The following is a 23,585-nucleotide window of genomic DNA, read 5'->3' as shown; positions in this document are numbered from 1 at the left end:
TATAAGGATTTTTTGCAGTCAGGGCCAGGGGCCCCTGGGCACATCCTTTTTCCATTTTCCCTGGGAAAGAAAACTCAGCAGTCCAGGTTCCTGATGTCAGTTTGTAGGGCTCCCTTGGGTCTATCAGGGCAGCACAAGTTTGAGATGGGGACAACTTCGGTGTGGGGTCCGTCCTTCGATGTAAGGATTTTTTGCAGTCAGGGTCAGGGGCCCCTGGCCATAACCTTTTTCCATTTTCCCTGGGAAAGAAAACTCAGCAGTCCAGGTTCCTGATGTCAGTTTGTAGGGCTCCCTTGGGTCTATCAGGGCAGCACAAGTTTGAGGAGGGGACAACTTCGGTGTGGGGTCCATCCTTCGATATAAGGATTTTTGCAGTCAGGGCCAGGGGTCCCTGGGCACATCCTTTTTCCATTTTCCCTGGGAAAGAAAACTCAGCAGTCCAGGTTCCTGATGTCAGTTTGTAGGGCTCCCTTGGGTCTATCAGGGCAGCACAAGTTTGAGGTGGGGACAACTTCGGTGTGGGGTCCATCCTTCGATATAAGGATTTTTTGTAGTGAGGCCCCAGCCCAGGGCCAGGGGCCCCTGGGCACATCCTTTTTCCATTTTCCCTGGGAAAGAAAACTCAGCAGTCCAGGTTCCTGATGTCAGTTTGTAGGGCTGCCTTGGGTCTATCAGGGCAGCACAAGTTTGAGGTGGGGACAACTTCGGTGTGGGGTCCATCCTTCGATATAAGGATTCTTTGCAGTGTGGGCCCAGCCCATGGCCAGGGGCCCCTGGGCACATCCTTTTTCCATTTTCCCTGGGAAAGAAAACTCAGCAGTCCAGGTTCCTGATGTCAGTTTGTAGGGTTCCCTTGGGTGTATCAGGGCAGCACAAGTTTGAGGTGGGGACAACTTTAATGTGGGGTCCATCCTTCGATATAAGGATTTTTTGCAGTCAGGGCCAGGGGCCCCTGGGTACATCCTTTTTCCATTTTCCCTGGGAAAGAAAACTCAGCAGTCCAGGTTCCTGATGTCAGTTTGTAGGGCTCCCTTGGGTCTATCAGGGCAGCACAAGTTTGAGGTGGGGACAACTTCGGTGTGGGGTCCATCCTTTGATATAAGGATTTTTTGCAGTCAGGGTATGGGGCCCAGGGCCAGGGGCCCCTGGGCACATCCTTTTTCCATTTTCCCTGGGAAAGAAAACTCAGCAGTCCAGGTTCCTGATGTCAGTTTGTAGGGCTCCCTTGGGTCTATCAGGGCAGCACAAGTTTGAGGTGGGGAAAACTTCGGTGTGGGGTCCATCCTTCGATATAAGGATTTTTTGTAGTGAGGCACAAGCCCAGGCCCAGGGGCCCCTGGGCACATCCTTTTTCCATTTTCCCTGGGAAAGAAAACTCAGCAGTCCAGGTTCCTGGTGTCAGTTTGTAGGGCTCCCTTGGGTGTATCAGGGCAGCACAAGTTTGAGGTGGGGACAACTTTGGTGTGGGGTCCATCCTTCGATATAAGGATTTTTTGCAGTCAGGGCCAGGGGCCCCTGGGCACATCCTTTTTCCATTTTCCCTGGGAAAGAAAACTCAGCAGTCCAGGTTCCTGATGTCAGTTTGTAGGGCTCCCTTGGGTCTATCAGGGCAGTACAAGTTTGAGGTGGGGACAACTTCGGTGTGGGGTCCATCCTTCGATATAAGGATTTTTTGCAGTGAGGCCCCAGCCCAGGGCAAGGGGCCCCTGGGCACAACCTTTTTCCATTTTCCCTGGGAAAGAAAACTCAGCAGTCCAGGTTCCTGATGTCAGTTTGTAGGGCTCCCTTGGGTCTATCAGGGCAGCACAAGTTTGAGGTGGGGACAACATCGGTGTGGGGTCCATCCTTCGATATAAGGATTTTTTGCAGTCAGGGCCAGGGGCCTCTGGGCACATCCTTTTTCCATTTTCCCTGGGAAAGAAAACTCAGCAGTCCAGGTTCCTGATGTCAGTTTGTAGGGCTCCCTTGGGTCTATCAGGGCAGCACAAGTTTGAGGTGGGGACAACTGCGGTGTGGGGTCCATCCTTCGATATAAGGATTTTTTGCAGTGTGGCCCCAGCCCATGGCCAGGGAACCCTGGGCACATCCTTTCTCCATTTTCCCTGGGAAAGAAAACTCAGCAGTTCAGGTTCCTGATGTCAGTTTGTAGGGCTCCCTTGGGTCTATCAGGGCAGCACAAGTTTGAGGTGGGGACAACTTCGGTGTGGGGTCCATCCTTCGATATAAGGATTTTTTGTAGTGAGGCCCCAGCCCAGGGCCAGGGCCCCCTGGGCACATCCTTTTTCCATTTTCCCTGGGAAAGAAAACTCAGCAGTCCAGGTTCCTGATGTCAGTTTGTAGGGCTCCCTTGGGTCTATCAGGGCAGCACAAGTTTGAGGTGGGGACAACTTTGGTGTGGGGTCCATCCTTCGATATAAGGATTTTTTGTAGTGAGGCCCCAGCCCAGGGCCAGGGCCCCCTGGGCACATCCTTTTTCCATTTTCCCTGGGAAAGAAAACTCAGCAGTCCAGGTTCCTGATGTCAGTTTGTAGGGCTCCCTTGGGTCTATCAGGGCAGCACAAGTTTGAGGTGGGGACAACTTCGGTGTGGGGTCCGTCCTTCGATATAAGGATTTTTCGCAGTCAGGGTCCGGGGCCCCTGCCCGTTCCCTTTTTCCATTTTCCCTGGGAAAGAAAACTTAGCAGTCCAGGTTCCTGATGTCAGTTTGTAGGGCTCCCTTGGGTCTATCAGGGCAGCACAAGTTTGAGATGGGGACAACTTCGGTGTGGGGTCCATCCTTCGATATAAGGATTTTTTGTAGTGAGGCCCAAGCCCAGGACCAGGGGCCCCTGGGCACATCCTTTTTCCATTTTCCCTGGGAAAGAAAACTCAGCAGTCCAGGTTCCTGATGTCAGTTTGTAGGGCTCCCTTGGGTGTATCAGGGCAGCACAAGTTTGAGGTGGGGACAAGTTTGGTGTGGGGTCCATGCTTCGATATAAGGAATTTTTGCAGTCAGGGCCAGGGGCCCCTGGGCACATCCTTTTTCCATTTTCCCTGGGAAAGAAAACTCAGCAGTCCAGGTTCCTGATGTCAGTTTGTAGGGCTCCCTTGGGTCTATCAGGGCAGCACAAGTTTGAGGTGGGGACAACTTCGGTGTGGGGTCCATCCTTTGATATAAGGATTTTTTGCAGTCACGGTATGGGGCCCAGGGCCAGGGGCCCCTGGGCACATCCTTTTTCCATTTTCCCTGGGAAAGAAAACTCAGCAGTCCAGGTTCCTGATGTCAGTTTGTAGGGCTCCCTTGGGTCTATCAGGGCAGCACAAGTTTGAGGTGGGGACAACTTCGGTGTGGGGTCCATCCTTCGATATAAGGATTTTTTGCAGTGATGGCCCTGCCCAGGGCCAGGGGCCCCTGGGCACATCCTTTGGCCATTTTCCCTGGGAAAGAAAACTCAGCAGTCCAGGTTCCTGATGTCAGTTTGTAGGGCTCCCTTGGGTCTATCAGGGCAGCACAAGTATGAGGTGGGTACAAATTTGGTGTGGGCTCCATCCTTCGATATAAGGAATTTTTGCTGTCAGGGCCAGGGGCCCCTGGGCACATCCTTTTTCCATTTTCCCTGGGAAAGAAAACTCAGCAGTCCAGGTTCCTGATGTCAGTTTGTAGGGCTCCCTTGGGTCTATCAGGGCAGCACAAGTTTGAGGTGGGGACAACTTCGGTGTGGGGTCCATCCTTCGATATAAGGATTTTTTGTAGTGAGGCCCCAGCCCAGGGCCAGGGGCCCCTGGGCACATCCTTTTTCCATTTTCCCTGGGAAAGAAAACTCAGCAGTCCAGGTTGCTGATGTCAGTTTGTAGGGCTCCCTTGGGTCTATCAGGGCAGCACAAGTTTGAGGTGGGGACAACTTCGGTGTGGGGTCCATCCTTCGATATAAGGATTTTTTGCAGTCAGGGCCAGGGGCCCCTGGGCACATCCTTTTTCCATTTTCCCTGGGAAAGAAAACTCAGCAGTCCAGGTTCCTGATGTCAGTTTGTAGGGCTCCCTTGGGTCTATCAGGGCAGCACAAGTTTGAGGTGGGGACAACTTCGGTGTGGGGTCCATCCTTCAATATAAGGATTTTTTGCAGTGTGGCCCCAGCCCATGGCCAGGGAACCCGGGGCACATCCTTTCTCCATTTTCCCTGGGAAAGAAAACTCAGCAGTCCAGGTTCCTGATGTCAGTTTGTAGGGCTGCCTTGGGTCTATCAGGGCAGCACAAGTTTGAGGTGGGGACAACTTCGGTGTGGGGTCCATCCTTCGATATAAGGATTTTTTGTAGTGAGGTCGCAGCCCAGGGCCAGGGCCCCTGGGCACATCCTTTTTCCATTTCCCCTGGGAAAGAAAACTCAGCAGTCCAGGTTCCTGATGTCAGTTTGTAGGGCTGCCTTGGGTCTATCAGGGCAGCACAAGTTTGAGGTGGGGACAACTTCGGTGTGGGGTCCATCCTTCGATATAAGGATTCTTTGCAGTGTGGGCCCAGCCCATGGCCAGGGGCCCCTGGGCACATCCTTTTTCCATTTTCCCTGGGAAAGAAAACTCAGCAGTCCAGGTTCCTGATGTCAGTTTGTAGGGCTCCCTTGGGTCTATCAGGGCAGCACAAGTTTGAGGTGGGGACAACTTCGGTGTGGGGTCCATCCTTCGATATAAGGATTTTTTGCAGTGAGGGCCAGGGGCCCCTGGGCACATCCTTTTTCCATTTTCCCTGGGAAAGGAAACTCAGCAGTCCAGGTTCCTGATGTCAGTTTGTAGGGCTCCCTTGGGTCTATCAGGGTAGCACAAGTTTGAGGTGGGGACAACTTCGGTGTGGGGTCCATCCTTCGATATAAGGATTCTTTGCAGTGAGGTCCCTGCCCAGGGCCAGGGGCCCCCGGGCACATCCTTTGGCCATTTTCCCTGGGAAAGAAAACTCAGCAGTCCAGGTTCCGGATGTCAGTTTGTAGGGCTCCCTTGGGTCTATCAGGGCAGCACAAGTTTGAGGTGGGGACAACTTCGGTGTGGGGTCCATCCTTCGATATAAGGATTCTTTGCAGTCAGGGCCAGGGGCCCCTGGACATATCCTTTGGCCATTTTCCCTGGGAAAGTATACTCAGCAGTCCAGGTTCCTGAAGTCAGTTTGTAGGGCTCCCTTGGGTGTATCAGGGCAGCACAAGTTTGAGGTGGGGACAACTTCGGTGTGGGATCCATCCTTCTATATATGGATTTTTCGCAGTCAGGGCCAGGGGCCCCCGAGCACATCCTTTTTCCATTTTCCCTGGGAAAGAAAACTCAGAAGTCCAGGTTCCTGATGTCAGTTTGTAGGGCTCCCTTGGGTCTATCAGGGCAGCACAAGTTTGAGGTGGGGACAACTTCGGTGTGGGGTCCATCCTTCGATATAAGGATTTTTTGCAGTCAGGGCCAGGGGCCCCTGGGCACATCCTTTTTCCATTTTCCCTGGGAAAGAAAACTCAGCAGTCCAGGTTCCTGATGTCAGTTTGTAGGGCTCCCTTGGGTCTATCAGGGTAGCACAAGTTTGAGGTGGGGACAACTTCGGTGTGGGGTCCATCCTTCGATATAAGGATTCTTTGCAGTCAGGGCCAAGGGACCCTGGGCACAACCTTTTTCCATTTTCCCTGGGAAAGAAAACTCAGCAGTCCAGGTTCCTGATGTCAGTTTGTAGGGCTCCCTTGGGTCTATCAGGGCAGCACAAGTTTGAGGTGGGGACAACTTCGGTGTGGGGTCCATCCTTCGATATAAGGATTTTTTGCAGTCAGGGCCAGGGGCCCCCGGGCACATCCTTTTTCCATTTTCCCTGGGAAAGAAAACTCAGCAGTCCAGGTTCCTGATGTCAGTTTGTAGGGCTCCCTTGGGTCTATCAGGGCAGCACAAGTTAGAGGTGGGGACAACTTCGGTGTGGGGTCCATCCTTCGATATAAGGATTTTTTGCAGTGAGGGCCCTGCCCAGAACCAGTGGCCCCCGGGCACATCCTTTTTCCATTTTCCCTGGGAAAGAAAACTCAGCAGTCCAGGTTCCTGATGTCAGTTTGTAGGGCTCCCTTGGGTCTATCAGGGCAGCACAAGTTTGAGGTGGGGACAACTTCGGTGTGGGGTCCATCCCTCGATATAAGGATTTTTCGCAGTCAGGGCCAGGGTCCCCTGAGCACATCCTTTTTCCATTTTCCCTGGGAAAGAAAACTCAGCAGTCCAGGTTGCTGATGTCAGTTTGTAGGGCTCCCTTGGGTCTATCAGGGCAGCACAAGTTTGAGGTGGGGACAACTTTGGTGTGGGGTCCATCCTTCGATATAAGGATTTTTTGCAGTCAGGGCCAGGGGCCCCTTGGCACATCCTTTTTCCATTTTCCCTGGGAAAGAAAACTCAGCAGTCCAGGTTCCTGATGTCAGTTTGTAGGGTTCCCTTGGGTCTATCACGGTGGCACAAGTTTGAGGTGGGGACAACATCGGTGTGGGGTCCATCCTTCGATATAATGATTCTTTGCAGTCAGGGCCAGGGGCCCCCGGGCACATCCTTTGGCCATTTTCCCTGGGAAAGAAAACTCAGCAGTCCAGGTTCCTGATGTCAGTTTGTAGGGCTCCCTTGGGTCTATCAGGGCAGCACAAGTTTGAGGTGGGGACAACTTCGGTGTGGGGTCCATCCTTCGAAATAAGGATTCTTTGCAGTCAGGACACAGCCCAGGGCCAGGGGCCCCTTGGCATATCCTTTGGCCATTTTCCCTGGGAAAGAAAACTCAGCAGTCCAGGTTGCTGATGTCAGTTTGTAGGGCTCCCTTGGGTCTATCAGGGCAGCACAAGTTTGAGGTGGGGACAACTTCGGTGTGGGGTCCATCCATCGATATAAGGATTCTTTGCAGTCAGGGCCAGGGGCCCCCGGGCACATCCTTTTTCCATTTTCCCTGGGAAAGAAAACTCAGCAGTCCAGGTTCCTGATGTCAGTTTGTAGGGTTCCCTTGGGTGTATCAGGGCAGCACAAGTTTGAGGTGGGGACAACTTTAATGTGGGGTCCATCCTTTGATATAAGGATTTTTTGCAGTCAGGGCCAGGGGCCCCTGGGCACATCCTTTTTCCATTTTCCCTGGGAAAGAAAACTCAGCAGTCCAGGTTCCTGATGTCAGTTTGTAGGGCTCCCTTGGGTCTATCAGGGCAGCACAAGTTTGAGGTGGGGACAACTTCGGTGTGGGGTCCATCCTTTGATATAAGGATTTTTTGCAGTCAGGGTATGGGGCCCAGGGCCAGGGGCCCCTGGGCACATCCTTTTTCCATTTTCCCTGGGAAAGAAAACTCAGCAGTCCAGGTTCCTGATGTCAGTTTGTAGGGCTCCCTTGGGTCTATCAGGGCAGCACAAGTTTGAGGTGGGGAAAACTTCGGTGTGGGGTCCATCCTTCGATATAAGGATTTTTTGTAGTGAGGCACAAGCCCAGGCCCAGGGGCCCCTGGGCACATCCTTTTTCCATTTTCCCTGGGAAAGAAAACTCAGCAGTCCAGGTTCCTGGTGTCAGTTTGTAGGGCTCCCTTGGGTGTATCAGGGCAGCACAAGTTTGAGGTGGGGACAACTTTGGTGTGGGGTCCATCCTTCGATATAAGGATTTTTTGCAGTCAGGGCCAGGGGCCCCTGGGCACATCCTTTTTCCATTTTCCCTGGGAAAGAAAACTCAGCAGTCCAGGTTCCTGATGTCAGTTTGTAGGGCTCCCTTGGGTCTATCAGGGCAGCACAAGTTTGAGGTGGGGACAACTTCGGTGTGGGGTCCATCCTTCGATATAAGGATTTTTTGCAGTGAGGCCCCAGCTCAGGGCCAGGGGCCCCTGGGCACAACCTTTTTCCATTTTCCCTGGGAAAGAAAACTCAGCAGTCCAGGTTCCTGATGTCAGTTTGTAGGGCTCCCTTGGGTCTATCAGGGCAGCACAAGTTTGAGGTGGGGACAACTTCGGTGTGGGGTCCATCCTTCGATATAAGGATTTTTTGCAGTCAGGGCCAGGGGCCCCTGGGCACATCCTTTTTCCATTTTCCCTGGGAAAGAAAACTCAGCAGTCCAGGTTCCTGATGTCAGTTTGTAGGGCTCCCTTGGGTCTATCAGGGCAGTACAAGTTTGAGGTGGGGACAACTTCGGTGTGGGGTCCATCCTTCGATATAAGGATTTTTTGCAGTGAGGCCCCAGCCCAGGGCAAGGGGCCCCTGGGCACAACCTTTTTCCATTTTCCCTGGGAAAGAAAACTCAGCAGTCCAGGTTCCTGATGTCAGTTTGTAGTGCTCCCTTGGGTCTATCAGGGCAGCACAAGTTTGAGGTGGGGAACACTTCGGTGTGGGGTCCATCCTTCGATATAAGGATTCTTTGCAGTCAGGGCCAGGGTCCCCTGGGCACATCCTTTTTCCATTTTCCCTGGGAAAGAAAACTCAGCAGTCCAGGTTCCTGATGTCAGTTTGTAGGGCTCCCTTGGGTGTATCAGGGCAGCACAAGTTTGAGGTGGGGACAACTTCGGTGTGGGGTCCATCCTTTGATATAAGGATTTTTTGCAGTCAGGGTATGGGGCCCAGGGCCAGGGGCCCCTGGGCACATCCTTTTTCCATTTTCCCTGGGAAAGAAAACTCAGCAGTCCAGGTTCCTGATGTCAGTTTGTAGGGCTCCCTTGGGTCTATCAGGGCAGCACAAGTTTGAGGTGGGGAAAACTTCGGTGTGGGGTCCATCCTTCGATATAAGGATTTTTTGTAGTGAGGCACAAGCCCAGGCCCAGGGGCCCCTGGGCACATCCTTTTTCCATTTTCCCTGGGAAAGAAAACTCAGCAGTCCAGGTTCCTGGTGTCAGTTTGTAGGGCTCCCTTGGGTGTATCAGGGCAGCACAAGTTTGAGGTGGGGACAACTTTGGTGTGGGGTCCATCCTTCGATATAAGGATTTTTTGCAGTCAGGGCCAGGGGCCCCTGGGCACATCCTTTTTCCATTTTCCCTGGGAAAGAAAACTCAGCAGTCCAGGTTCCTGATGTCAGTTTGTAGGGCTCCCTTGGGTCTATCAGGGCAGTACAAGTTTGAGGTGGGGACAACTTCGGTGTGGGGTCCATCCTTCGATATAAGGATTTTTTGCAGTGAGGCCCCAGCCCAGGGCAAGGGGCCCCTGGGCACAACCTTTTTCCATTTTCCCTGGGAAAGAAAACTCAGCAGTCCAGGTTCCTGATGTCAGTTTGTAGGGCTCCCTTGGGTCTATCAGGGCAGCACAAGTTTGAGGTGGGGACAACATCGGTGTGGGGTCCATCCTTCGATATAAGGATTTTTTGCAGTCAGGGCCAGGGGCCTCTGGGCACATCCTTTTTCCATTTTCCCTGGGAAAGAAAACTCAGCAGTCCAGGTTCCTGATGTCAGTTTGTAGGGCTCCCTTGGGTCTATCAGGGCAGCACAAGTTTGAGGTGGGGACAACTGCGGTGTGGGGTCCATCCTTCGATATAAGGATTTTTTGCAGTGTGGCCCCAGCCCATGGCCAGGGAACCCTGGGCACATCCTTTCTCCATTTTCCCTGGGAAAGAAAACTCAGCAGTCCAGGTTCCTGATGTCAGTTTGTAGGGCTCCCTTGGGTCTATCAGGGCAGCACAAGTTTGAGGTGGGGACAACTTCGGTGTGGGGTCCATCCTTCGATATAAGGATTTTTTGTAGTGAGGCCCCAGCCCAGGGCCAGGGCCCCCTGGGCACATCCTTTTTCCATTTTCCCTGGGAAAGAAAACTCAGCAGTCCAGGTTCCTGATGTCAGTTTGTAGGGCTCCCTTGGGTCTATCAGGGCAGCACAAGTTTGAGGTGGGGACAACTTTGGTGTGGGGTCCATCCTTCGATATAAGGATTTTTTGTAGTGAGGCCCCAGCCCAGGGCCAGGGCCCCCTGGGCACATCCTTTTTCCATTTTCCCTGGGAAAGAAAACTCAGCAGTCCAGGTTCCTGATGTCAGTTTGTAGGGCTCCCTTGGGTCTATCAGGGCAGCACAAGTTTGAGGTGGGGACAACTTCGGTGTGGGGTCCGTCCTTCGATATAAGGATTTTTCGCAGTCAGGGTCCGGGGCCCCTGCCCGTTCCCTTTTTCCATTTTCCCTGGGAAAGAAAACTTAGCAGTCCAGGTTCCTGATGTCAGTTTGTAGGGCTCCCTTGGGTCTATCAGGGCAGCACAAGTTTGAGATGGGGACAACTTCGGTGTGGGGTCCATCCTTCGATATAAGGATTTTTTGTAGTGAGGCCCAAGCCCAGGACCAGGGGCCCCTGGGCACATCCTTTTTCCATTTTCCCTGGGAAAGAAAACTCAGCAGTCCAGGTTCCTGATGTCAGTTTGTAGGGCTCCCTTGGGTGTATCAGGGCAGCACAAGTTTGAGGTGGGGACAAGTTTGGTGTGGGGTCCATGCTTCGATATAAGGAATTTTTGCAGTCAGGGCCAGGGGCCCCTGGGCACATCCTTTTTCCATTTTCCCTGGGAAAGAAAACTCAGCAGTCCAGGTTCCTGATGTCAGTTTGTAGGGCTCCCTTGGGTCTATCAGGGCAGCACAAGTTTGAGGTGGGGACAACTTCGGTGTGGGGTCCATCCTTTGATATAAGGATTTTTTGCAGTCACGGTATGGGGCCCAGGGCCAGGGGCCCCTGGGCACATCCTTTTTCCATTTTCCCTGGGAAAGAAAACTCAGCAGTCCAGGTTCCTGATGTCAGTTTGTAGGGCTCCCTTGGGTCTATCAGGGCAGCACAAGTTTGAGGTGGGGACAACTTCGGTGTGGGGTCCATCCTTCGATATAAGGATTTTTTGCAGTGATGGCCCTGCCCAGGGCCAGGGGCCCCTGGGCACATCCTTTGGCCATTTTCCCTGGGAAAGAAAACTCAGCAGTCCAGGTTCCTGATGTCAGTTTGTAGGGCTCCCTTGGGTCTATCAGGGCAGCACAAGTATGAGGTGGGTACAAATTTGGTGTGGGCTCCATCCTTCGATATAAGGAATTTTTGCTGTCAGGGCCAGGGGCCCCTGGGCACATCCTTTTTCCATTTTCCCTGGGAAAGAAAACTCAGCAGTCCAGGTTCCTGATGTCAGTTTGTAGGGCTCCCTTGGGTCTATCAGGGCAGCACAAGTTTGAGGTGGGGACAACTTCGGTGTGGGGTCCATCCTTCGATATAAGGATTTTTTGTAGTGAGGCCCCAGCCCAGGGCCAGGGGCCCCTGGGCACATCCTTTTTCCATTTTCCCTGGGAAAGAAAACTCAGCAGTCCAGGTTGCTGATGTCAGTTTGTAGGGCTCCCTTGGGTCTATCAGGGCAGCACAAGTTTGAGGTGGGGACAACTTCGGTGTGGGGTCCATCCTTCGATATAAGGATTTTTTGCAGTCAGGGCCAGGGGCCCCTGGGCACATCCTTTTTCCATTTTCCCTGGGAAAGAAAACTCAGCAGTCCAGGTTCCTGATGTCAGTTTGTAGGGCTCCCTTGGGTCTATCAGGGCAGCACAAGTTTGAGGTGGGGACAACTTCGGTGTGGGGTCCATCCTTCGATATAAGGATTTTTTGCAGTCAGGGCCAGGGGCCCCTGGGCACATCCTTTTTCCATTTTCCCTGGGAAAGAAAACTCAGCAGTCCAGGTTCCTGATGTCAGTTTGTAGGGCTCCCTTGGGTCTATCAGGGCAGCACAAGTTTGAGGTGGGGACAACTTCGGTGTGGGGTCCATCCTTCGATATAAGGATTTTTTGTAGTGAGTCGCCAGCCCAGGGCCAGGGGCCCCTGGGCACATCCTTTTTCCATTTTCCCTGGGAAAGAAAACTCAGCAGTCCAGGTTCCTGATGTCAGTTTGTAGGGCTCCCTTGGGTCTATCAGGGCAGCACAAGTTTGAGGTGGGGACAACTTCGGTGTGGGGTCCATCCTTCGATATAAGGATTTTTTGCAGTCAGGGCCAGGGGCCCCTGGGCACATCCTTTTTCCATTTTCCCTGGGAAAGAAAACTCAGCAGTCCAGGTTCCTGATGTCAGTTTGTAGGGCTCCCTTGGGTCTATCAGGGCAGCACAAGTTTGAGGTGGGGACAACTTCGGTGTGGGGTCCATCCTTCAATATAAGGATTTTTTGCAGTGTGGCCCCAGCCCATGGCCAGGGAACCCGGGGCACATCCTTTCTCCATTTTCCCTGGGAAAGAAAACTCAGCAGTCCAGGTTCCTGATGTCAGTTTGTAGGGCTGCCTTGGGTCTATCAGGGCAGCACAAGTTTGAGGTGGGGACAACTTCGGTGTGGGGTCCATCCTTCGATATAAGGATTTTTTGTAGTGAGGTCGCAGCCCAGGGCCAGGGCCCCTGGGCACATCCTTTTTCCATTTCCCCTGGGAAAGAAAACTCAGCAGTCCAGGTTCCTGATGTCAGTTTGTAGGGCTCCCTTGGGTCTATCAGGGTAGCACAAGTTTGAGGTGGGGACAACTTCGGTGTGGGGTCCATCCTTCGATATAAGGATTCTTTGCAGTGAGGTCCCTGCCCAGGGCCAGGGGCCCCCGGGCACATCCTTTGGCCATTTTCCCTGGGAAAGAAAACTCAGCAGTCCAGGTTCCGGATGTCAGTTTGTAGGGCTCCCTTGGGTCTATCAGGGCAGCACAAGTTTGAGGTGGGGACAACTTCGGTGTGGGGTCCATCCTTCGATATAAGGATTCTTTGCAGTCAGGGCCAGGGGCCCCTGGACATATCCTTTGGCCATTTTCCCTGGGAAAGTATACTCAGCAGTCCAGGTTCCTGAAGTCAGTTTGTAGGGCTCCCTTGGGTATATCAGGGCAGCACAAGTTTGAGGTGGGGACAACTTCGGTGTGGGATCCATCCTTCTATATATGGATTTTTCGCAGTCAGGGCCAGGGGCCCCCGAGCACATCCTTTTTCCATTTTCCCTGGGAAAGAAAACTCAGCAGTCCAGGTTCCTGATGTCAGTTTGTAGGGCTCCCTTGGGTCTATCAGGGCAGCACAAGTTTGAGGTGGGGACAACTTCGGTGTGGGGTCCATCCTTCGATATAAGGATTTTTTGCAGTCAGGGCCAGGGGCCCCTGGGCACATCCTTTTTCCATTTTCCCTGGGAAAGAAAACTCAGCAGTCCAGGTTCCTGATGTCAGTTTGTAGGGCTCCCTTGGGTCTATCAGGGTAGCACAAGTTTGAGGTGGGGACAACTTCGGTGTGGGGTCCATCCTTCGATATAAGGATTCTTTGCAGTCAGGGCCAAGGGACCCTGGGCACAACCTTTTTCCATTTTCCCTGGGAAAGAAAACTCAGCAGTCCAGGTTCCTGATGTCAGTTTGTAGGGCTCCCTTGGGTCTATCAGGGCAGCACAAGTTTGAGGTGGGGACAACTTCGGTGTGGGGTCCATCCTTCGATATAAGGATTTTTTGCAGTCAGGGCCAGGGGCCCCCGGGCACATCCTTTTTCCATTTTCCCTGGGAAAGAAAACTCAGCAGTCCAGGTTCCTGATGTCAGTTTGTAGGGCTCCCTTGGGTCTATCAGGGCAGCACAAGTTAGAGGTGGGGACAACTTCGGTGTGGGGTCCATCCTTCGATATAAGGATTTTTTGCAGTGAGGGCCCTGCCCAGAACCAGTGGCCCCCGGGCACATCCTTTTTCCATTTTCCCTGGGAAAGAAAACTCAGCAGTCCAGGTTCCTGATGTCAGTTTGTAGGGCTCCCTTGGGTCTATCAGGGCAGCACAAGTTTGAGGTGGGGACAACTTCGGTGTGGGGTCCATCCCTCGATATAAGGATTTTTCGCAGTCAGGGCCAGGGTCCCCTGGGCACATCCTTTTTCCATTTTCCCTGGGAAAGAAAACTCAGCAGTCCAGGTTGCTGATGTCAGTTTGTAGGGCTCCCTTGGGTCTATCAGGGCAGCACAAGTTTGAGGTGGGGACAACTTTGGTGTGGGGTCCATCCTTCGATATAAGGATTTTTTGCAGTCAGGGCCAGGGGCCCCTTGGCACATCCTTTTTCCATTTTCCCTGGGAAAGAAAACTCAGCAGTCCAGGTTCCTGATGTCAGTTTGTAGGGTTCCCTTGGGTCTATCACGGTGGCACAAGTTTGAGGTGGGGACAACATCGGTGTGGGGTCCATCCTTCGATATAATGATTCTTTGCAGTCAGGGCCAGGGGCCCCCGGGCACATCCTTTGGCCATTTTCCCTGGGAAAGAAAACTCAGCAGTCCAGGTTCCTGATGTCAGTTTGTAGGGCTCCCTTGGGTCTATCAGGGCAGCACAAGTTTGAGGTGGGGACAACTTCGGTGTGGGGTCCATCCTTCGAAATAAGGATTCTTTGCAGTCAGGACACAGCCCAGGGCCAGGGGCCCCTTGGCATATCCTTTGGCCATTTTCCCTGGGAAAGAAAACTCAGCAGTCCAGGTTGCTGATGTCAGTTTGTAGGGCTCCCTTGGGTCTATCAGGGCAGCACAAGTTTGAGGTGGGGACAACTTCGGTGTGGGGTCCATCCATCGATATAAGGATTCTTTGCAGTCAGGGCCAGGGGCCCCCGGGCACATCCTTTTTCCATTTTCCCTGGGAAAGAAAACTCAGCAGTCCAGGTTCCTGATGTCAGTTTGTAGGGCTCCCTTGGGTCTATCAGGGCAGCACAAGTTTGAGGTGGGGACAACTTCGGTGTGGGGTCCATCCTTCGATATAAGGATTCTTTGCAGTTAGGTCCCTGCCCTGGGCCAGGAGCCCCCGGGCACATCCTTTGGCCATTTTCCCTGGGAAAGAAAACTCAGCAGTCCAGGTTGCTGATGTCAGTTTGTAGGGCTCCCTTGGGTGTATCAGGGCAGCACAAGTTTGAGGTGGGGACAACTTTGGTGTGGGGTCCATCCTTCGATATATGGATTTTTTGCAGTCAGGGCCAGGGGCCCCCGGGCATACCCTTTGGCCATTTTCCCTGGGAAAGAAAACTCAGCAGTCCAGGTTCCTGATGTCAGTTTGTAGGGCTCCCTTGGGTCTATCAGGGCAGCACAAGTTTGAGGTGGGGACAACTTTGGTGTGGGGTCCATCCTTCGATATAAGGATTTTTTGCAGTGAGGGCCCAGCCCAGGGCTATGGGCCCCCGGGCACAACCCTTTTCCATTTTCCCTGGGAAAGAAAACTTAGCAGTCCAGGTTCCTGATGTCAGTTTGTAGGGCTCCCTTGGGTCTATCAGGGTAGCACAAGTTTGAGGTGGGGACAAATTTGGTGTGGGGTCCATCCTTCGATATAAGGATTCTTTGCAGTCAGGGCCAGGGGCCCCCGGGCACATCCTTTGGCCATTTTCCCTGGGAAAGAAAACTCAGCAGTCCAGGTTCCTGATGTCAGTTTGTAGGGTTCCCTTGGGTCTATCACGGTGGCAAAAGTTTGAGGTGGGGACAACATCGGTGTGGGGTCCATCCTTCGATATAAGGATTCTTTGCAGTCAGGGCCCAGCCCAGGGCCGGGGGCCCCTGGGCACATCCTTTTTCCATTTTCCCTGGGAAAGAAAACTCAGCAGTCCAGGTGGCTGATGTCAGTTTGTAGGGCTCCCTTGGGTCTATCAGGGCAGCACAAGTTTGAGGTGTGGACAACTTCGGTGTGGGTTCCATCCTTCGATATAAGGATTTTTTGCAGTCAGGGCCAGGGACCCCTGGGCACATCCTTTTTCCATTTTCCCTGTGAAAGAAAACTCAGCAGTCCAGGTTCCTGATGTCAGTTTGTAGGGCTCCCTTGGGTGTATCAGGGCAGCACAAGTTAGAGGTGGGGACAACTTCGGTGTGGGGTCCATCCTTCGATATAAGGATTTTTTGCAGTGAGGGCCCTGCCCAGAACCAGTGGCCCCCGGGCACATCCTTTTTCCATTTTCCCTGGGAAAGAAAACTCAGCAGTCCAGGTTCCTGATGTCAGTTTGTAGGGCTCCCTTGGGTCTATCAAGGCAGCACAAGTTTGAGGTGGGGACAACTTCGGTGTGGGGTCCATCCTTCGATATAAGGATTTTTTGCAGTCAGGGCCAGGGGCCCTCGGGCACATCCTTTTTCCATTTTCCCTGGGAAAGAAAACTCAGCAGTCCAGGTTCCTGATGTCAGTTTGTAGGGCTCCCTTGGGTCTATCAGGGCAGCACAAGTTAGAGGTGGGGACAACTTCGGTGTGGGGTCCATCCTTCGATATAAGGATTTTTTGCAGTGAGGGCCCTGCCCAGAACCAGTGGCCCCCGGGCACAGCCTTTTTCCATTTTCCCTGGGAAAGAAAACTCAGCAGTCCAGGTTCCTGATGTCAGTTTGTAGGGCTCCCTTGGGTCTATCAAGGCAGCACAAGTTTGAGGTGGGGACAACTTCGGTGTGGGGTCCATCCTTCGATATAAGGATTTTTTGCAGTCAGGGCCAGGGGCCCCCGGGAACACCCTTTTTCCATTTTCCCTGGGAAAGAAAACTCAGCAGTCCAGGTTGCTGATGTCAGTTTGTAGGGCTCCCTTGGGTCTATCAGGGCAGCACATGTTTGAGGTGGGGACAATTTTGGTGTGGGGTCCATCCTTCGATATAAGGATTTTTTGCAGTGACGGGCCTGCCCAGGGCCAGGGGCCCCCGGGCACATCCTTTTTCCATTTTCCCTGGGAAAGAAAACTCAGCAGTCCAGGTTCCTGATGTCAGTTTGTAGGGTTCCCTTGGGTCTATCACGGTGGCACAAGTTTGAGGTGGGGACAACATCGGTGTGGGGTCCATCCTTCGATATAATGATTCTTTGCAGTCAGGGCCAGGGGCCCCTGGGCACATCCTTTTTCCATTTTCCCTGGGAAAGAAAACTCAGCAGTCCAGGTTGCTGATGTCAGTTTGTAGGGCTCCCTTGGGTCTATCAGGGCAGCACAAGTTTGAGGTGGGGACAACTTCGGTGTGGGGTCCATCCTTCGAAATAAGGATTCTTTGCAGTCAGGACACAGCCCAGGGCCAGGGGCCCCTTGGCACGACCTTTTTCCATTTTCCCTGGGAAAGAAAACTCAGCAGTCCAGGTTCCTGATGTCAGTTTGTAGGGCTCCCTTGGGTCTATCAGGGCAGCACAAGTTTGAGGTGGGGACAACTTCGGTGTGGGGTCCATCCATCGATATAAGGATTCTTTGCAGTCAGGGCCAGGGGCCCCCGGGCACAACCTTTTTCCATTTTCCCTGGGAAAGAAAACTCAGCAGTCCAGGTTCCTGATGTCAGTTTGTAGGGCTCCCTTGGGTCTATCAGGGCAGCACAAGTTTGAGGTGGGGACAACTTTGGTGTGGGGTCCATCCTTCGATATAAGGATTTTTTGCAGTCAGGGCCAGGGGCCCCCGGGCATATCCTTTGGCCATTTTCCCTGGGAAAGAAAACTCAGCAGTCCAGGTTCCTGATGTCAGTTTGTAGGGCTCCCTTGGGTCTATCAGGGCAGCACAAGTTTGAGGTGGGGACAACTTCGGTGTGGGGTCCATCCTTCGATATAAGGATTTTTTGCAGTGAGGGCCCTTCCCAGGGCTATGGGCCCCCGGGCACAACCTTTTTCCATTTTCCCTGGGAAAGAAAACTCAGCAGTCCAGGTTCCTGATGTCAGTTTGTAGGGCTCCCTTGGGTCTATCAGGGCAGCACAAGTTTGAGGTGGGGACAACTTCGGTGTGGGGTCCATCCTTCGATATAAGGATTTTTTGCAGTCAGGGCCAGGGGCCCCTGGGCACATCCTTTTTCCATTTTCCCTGGGAAAGAAAACTCAGCAGTCCAGGTTGCTGATGTCAGTTTGTAGGGCTCCCTTGGGTCTATCAGGGCAGCACAAGTTTGAGGTGGGGACAACTTCGGTGTGGGGTCCATCCTTCGATATAAGGATTTTTTGCAGTGAGGGCCCTGCCCAGAACCAGTGGCCCCCGGGCACACCCTTTTTCCATTTTCCCTGGGAAAGAAAACTCAGCAGTCCAGGTTCCTGATGTCAGTTTGTAGGGTTCCCTTGGGTCTATCACGGTGGCACAAGTTGGAGGTGGGGACAACATCGGTGTGGGGTCCATCCTTCGATATAATGATTCTTTGCAGTCAGGGCCAGGGGCCCCCGGGCACATCCTTTTTCCATTTTCCCTGGGAAAGAAAACTCAGCAGTCCAGGTTCCTGATGTCAGTTTGTAGGGCTCCCTTGGGTCTATCAAGGCAGCACAAGTTTGAGGTGGGGACAACTTCGGTGTGGGGTCCATCCTTCGATATAAGGATTTTTTGCAGTCAGGGCCAGGGGCCCCCGGGAACATCCTTTTTCCATTTTCCCTGGGAAAGAAAACTCAGCAGTCCAGGTTCCAGATGTCAGTTTGTAGGGCTCCCTTGGGTCTATCAGGGTAGCACAAGTTTGAGGTGGGGACAACTTCGGTGTGGGGTCCATCCTTCGATATAAGGATTCTTTACCGTCAGGCCCCAGCCCAGGGCCAGGGGCCCCTGGGCATATCCATTGGCCAATTTCCCTGGGAAAGAAAACTCAGCAGTCCAGGTTGCTGATGTCAGTTTGTAGGGCTCCCTTGGGTCTATCAGGGCAGCACAAGTTTGAGGTGGGGACAACTTCGGTGTGGGGTCCATCCTTCGATATAAGGATTTTTTGCAGTCAGGGCCAGGGGCCCCTGGGCACATCCTTTTTCCATTTTCCCTGGGAAAGAAAACTCAGCAGTCCAGGTTGCTGATGTCAGTTTGTAGGGCTCCCTTGGGTGTATCAGGGCAGCACAAGTTAGAGGTGGGGACAACTTCGGTGTGGGGTCCATCCTTCGATATAAGGATTCTTTGCAGTCAGGCCCCAGCCCAGGGCCAGGGGCCCCCGGGCACATCCTTTGGCCATTTTCCCTGGGAAAGAAAACTCAGCAGTCCAGGTTGCTGATGTCAGTTTGTAGGGCTCCCTTGGGTCTATCAGGGCAGCACAAGTTTGAGGTGTGGACAACTTCGGTGTGGGGTCCATCCTTCGATATAAGGATTCTTTGCAGTCAGGGCCAGGGGCCCCTGGGCACATCCTTTTTCCATTTTCCCTGGGAAAGAAAACTCAGCAGTCCAGGTTCCTGATGTCAGTTTGTAGGGCTCCCTTGGGTCTATCAGGGCAGCACAAGTTTGAGGTGGTGACAACTTCGGTGTGGGGTCCATCCTTCGATATAAGGATTTTTTGCAGTCAGGGCCAGGGGCCCCTTGGCACATCCTTTTTCCATTTTCCCTGGGAAAGAAAACTCAGCAGTCCAGGTTCCTGATGTCAGTTTGTAGGGCTCCCTTGGGTCTATCAGGGCAGCACAAGTTTGAGGTGGGGACAACTTCGGTGTGGGGTCCATCCTTCAATATAAGGATTCTTTGCAGTCAGGGCCCAGCCCAGGGCCAGGGGCCCCTGGGCACATCCTTTTTCCATTTTCCCTGGGAAAGAAAACTCAGCAGTCCAGGTTCCTGATGTCAGTTTGTAGGGCTCCCTTGGGTCTATCAGGACAGCACAAGTTTGAGGTGGGGACAATTTTGGTGTGGGGTCCATCCTTCGATATAAGGATTTTTTGCAGTGATGGGCCTGCCCAGGGCCAGGGGCCCCCGGGCACATCCTTTGGCCATTTTCCGTGGGAAAGAATACTCAGCAGTCCAGGTTCCTGATGTCAGTTTGTAGGGCTCCCTTGGGTCTATCAGGGCAGCACAAGTTTGAGGTGGGGACAACTTCGGTGTGGGGTCCATCCTTCGATATAAGGATTTTTTGCAGTCAGGGCCAGGGGCCCCTTGGCACATCCTTTTTCCATTTTCCCTGGGAAAGAAAACTCAGCAGTCCAGGTTCCTGATGTCAGTTTGTAGGGCTCCCTTGGGTCTATCAGGGCAGCACAAGTTTGAGGTGGGGACAACATCGGTGTGGGGTCCATCCTTCGATATAATGATTCTTTGCAGTCAGGGCCAGGGGCCCCTGGGCACATCCTTTTTCCATTTTCCCTGGGAAAGAAAACTCAGCAGTCCAGGTTGCTGATGTCAGTTTGTAGGGCTCCCTTGGGTCTATCAGGGCAGCACAAGTTTGAGGTGGGGACAACTTCGGTGTGGGGTCCATCCTTCGAAATAAGGATTCTTTGCAGTCAGGACACAGCCCAGGGCCAGGGGCCCCTTGGCACGTCCTTTTTCCATTTTCCCTGGGAAAGAAAACTCAGCAGTCCAGGTTGCTGATGTCAGTTTGTAGGGCTCCCTTGGGTCTATCAGGGCAGCACAAGTTTGAGGTGGGGACAACTTCGGTGTGGGGTCCATCCATCGATATAAGGATTCTTTGCAGTCAGGGCCAGGGGCCCCCGGGCACAACCTTTTTCCATTTTCCCTGGGAAAGAAAACTCAGCAGTCCAGGTTCCTGATGTCAGTTTGTAGGGCTCCCTTGGGTCTATCAGGGTAGCACAAGTTTGAGGTGGGGACAACTTCGGTGTGGGGTCCATCCTTCGATATAAGGATTCTTTGCAGTGAGGTCCCTGCCCAGGGCCAGGGGCCCCCGGGCACATCCTTTGGCCATTTTCCCTGGGAAAGAAAACGCAGCAGTCCAGGTTCCTGATGTCAGTTTGTAGGGCTCCCTTGGGTCTATCAGGGCAGCACAAGTTTGAGGTGGGGACAACTTCGGTGTGGGGTCCATCCTTCGATATAAGGATTCTTTGCAGTTAGGTCCCTGCCCAGGGCCAGGAGCCCCCGGGCACAACCTTTTTCCATTTTCCCTGGGAGAAAACTCAGCAGTCCAGGTTGCTGATGTCAGTTTGTAGGGCTCCCTTGGGTGTATCAGGGCAGCACAAGTTTGAGGTGGGGACAACTTCGGTGTGGGGTCCATCCTTCGATATAAGGATTTTTTGCAGTCAGGGCCAGGGGCTCCTGGGCACGTCCATTTTCCCATTTTCCCTGGGAAAGAAAACTTAGCAGTCCAGGTTCCTGATGTCAGTTTGTAGGGCTCCCTTGGGTGTATCAGGGCAGCACAAGTTAGAGGTGGGGACAAATTCGGTGTGGGTTCCATCCTTCGATATAAGGATTTTTTTGCAGTGAGGCCACAGCCCTGCGTCAGGGGCACCTGGGCACATCCTTTTTCCATTTTCCCTGGGAAAGAAAACTCAGCAGTCCAGGTTCCTGATGTCAGTTTGTAGGGCTCCCTTGGGTCTATCAGGGCAGCACAAGTTTGAGGTGGGGACAACTTCGGTGTGGGGTCCATCCTTCGATATAAGGATTCTTTGCAGTGAGGTCCCTGCCCAGGGCCAGGGGCCCCCGGGCACATCCTTTGGCCATTTTCCCTGGGAAAGAAAACTCAGCAGTCCAGGTTCCTGATGTCAGTTTGTACGGCTCCCTTGGGTGTATCAGGGCAGCACAAGTTTGAGGTGGGGACAACTTCGGTGTGGGGTCCATCCTTCGATATAAGGATTCTTTGCAGTGAGGTCCCTGCCCAGGGCCAGGGGCCCCCGGGCACATCCTTTGGCCATTTTCCCTGGGAAAGAAAACTCAGCAGTCCAGGTTCCTGATGTCAGTTTGTAGGGCTCCCTTGGGTCTATCAGGGCAGCACAAGTTTGAGGTGGGGACAACTTCGGTGTGGGGTCCTTCGATATAAGGATTCTTTGCAGTCAGGGCCAGGGGCCCCTTGGCACATCCTTTTTCCATTTTCCCTGGGAAAGAAAACTCAGCAGTCCAGGTTCCTGATGTCAGTTTGTAGGGCTCCCTTGGGTCTATCAGCGTAGCACAATTTTGAGGTGGGGACAAATTTGGTGTGGGGTCCATCCTTCGATATAAGGATTCTTTGCAGTCAGGGCCAGGGGCCCCCGGGCACATCCTTTGGCCATTTTCCCTGGGAAAGAAAACTCAGCAGTCCAGGTTCCTGGTGTCAGTTTGTAGGGTTCCCTTGGGTCTATCACGGTGGCACAAGTTTGAGGTGGGGACAACATCGGTGTGGGGTCCATCCTTCGATATAATGATTCTTTGCAGTCAGGGCCAGGGGCCCCTGGGCACATCCTTTTTCCATTTTCCCTGGGAAAGAAAACTCAGCAGTCCAGGTTGCTGATGTCAGTTTGTAGGGCTCCCTTGGGTCTATCAGGGCAGCACAACTTTGAGGTGGGGACGACTTCGGTGTGGGGTCCATCCTTCGATATAAGGATTCTTTGCAGTGAGGTCCCTGCCCAGGGCCAGGGGCCCCCGGGCACATCCTTTGGCCATTTTCCCTGGGAAAGAAAACTCAGCAGTCCAGGTTCCTGATGTCAGTTTGTACGGCTCCCTTGGGTCTATCAGGGCAGCACAAGTTTGAGGTGGGGACAACTTCGGTGTGGGGTCCATCCTTCGATATAAGGATTCTTTGCAGTGAGGTCCCTGCCCAGGGCCAGGGGCCCCCGGGCACATCCTTTGGCCATTTTCCCTGGGAAAGAAAACTCAGCAGTCCAGGTTCCTGATGTCAGTTTGTAGGGCTCCCTTGGGTCTATCAGGGCAGCACAAGTTTGAGGTGGGGACAACTTCGGTGTGGGGTCCATCCTTCGATATAAGGATTCTTTGCAGTCAGGGCCAGGGGCCCCTTGGCACATCCTTTTTCCATTTTCCCTGGGAAAGAAAACTCAGCAGTCCAGGTTCCTGATGTCAGTTTGTAGGGCTCCCTTGGGTCTATCAGCGTAGCACAATTTTGAGGTGGGGACAAATTTGGTGTGGGGTCCATCCTTCGATATAAGGATTCTTTGCAGTCAGGGCCAGGGGCCCCCGGGCACATCCTTTGGCCATTTTCCCTGGGAAAGAAAACTCAGCAGTCCAGGTTCCTGATGTCAGTTTGTAGGGTTCCCTTGGGTCTATCACGGTGGCACAAGTTTGAGGTGGGGACAACATCGGTGTGGGGTCCATCCTTCGATATAATGATTCTTTGCAGTCAGGGCCAGGGGCCCCTGGGCACATCCTTTTTCCATTTTCCCTGGGAAAGAAAACTCAGCAGTCCAGGTTGCTGATGTCAGTTTGTAGGGCTCCCTTGGGTCTATCAGGGCAGCACAAGTTTGAGGTGGGGACAACTTCGGTGTGGGGTCCATCCTTCGAAATAAGGATTCTTTGCAGTCAGGACACAGCCCAGGGCCAGGGGCCCCTTGGCATGTCCTTTTTCCATTTTCCCTGGGAAAGAAAACTCAGCAGTCCAGGTTCCTGATGTCAGTGTGTAGGGCTCCCTTGGGTCTATCAGGGCAGCACAAGTTTGAGGTGGGGACAACTTCGGTGTGGGGTCCATCCTTCGATATAAGGATTCTTTGCAGTGAGGTCCCTGCCCAGGGCCAGGGTCCCCCGGGCACATCCTTTGGCCATTTTCCCTGGGAAAGAAAACTCAGCAGTCCAGGTTCCTGATGTCAGTTTGTAGGGCTCCCTTGGGTCTATCAGGGCAGCACAAGTTAGAGGTGGGGACAACTTCGGTGTGGGGTCCATCCTTCGATATAAGGATTTTTTGCAGTGAGGCCCCTGCCCAGGGCTAGGGGCCCCCGGGCACATCCTTTTTCCATTTTCCCTGGGAAAGAAAACTCAGCAGTCCAGGTTCCTGATGTCAGTTTGTAGGGCTCCCTTGGGTCTATCAGGGCAGCACAAGTTTGAGGTGGGGACAACTTTGGTGTGGGGTCCATCCTTCGATATAAGGATTTTTTGCAGTCAGGGCCAGGGGCCCCCGGGCATATCCTTTGGCCATTTTCCCTGGGAAAGAAAACTCAGCAGTCCAGGTTCCTGATGTCAGTTTGT

Source organism: Lonchura striata, chromosome 26, assembly GCF_050655825.1.
Source record: "Lonchura striata isolate lonStrDom1 chromosome 26, ASM5065582v1, whole genome shotgun sequence".
In the NCBI taxonomy this organism is placed as follows: Eukaryota; Metazoa; Chordata; class Aves; order Passeriformes; family Estrildidae; genus Lonchura; species Lonchura striata.
Note: the sequence above shows the minus strand (reverse complement) of the source record.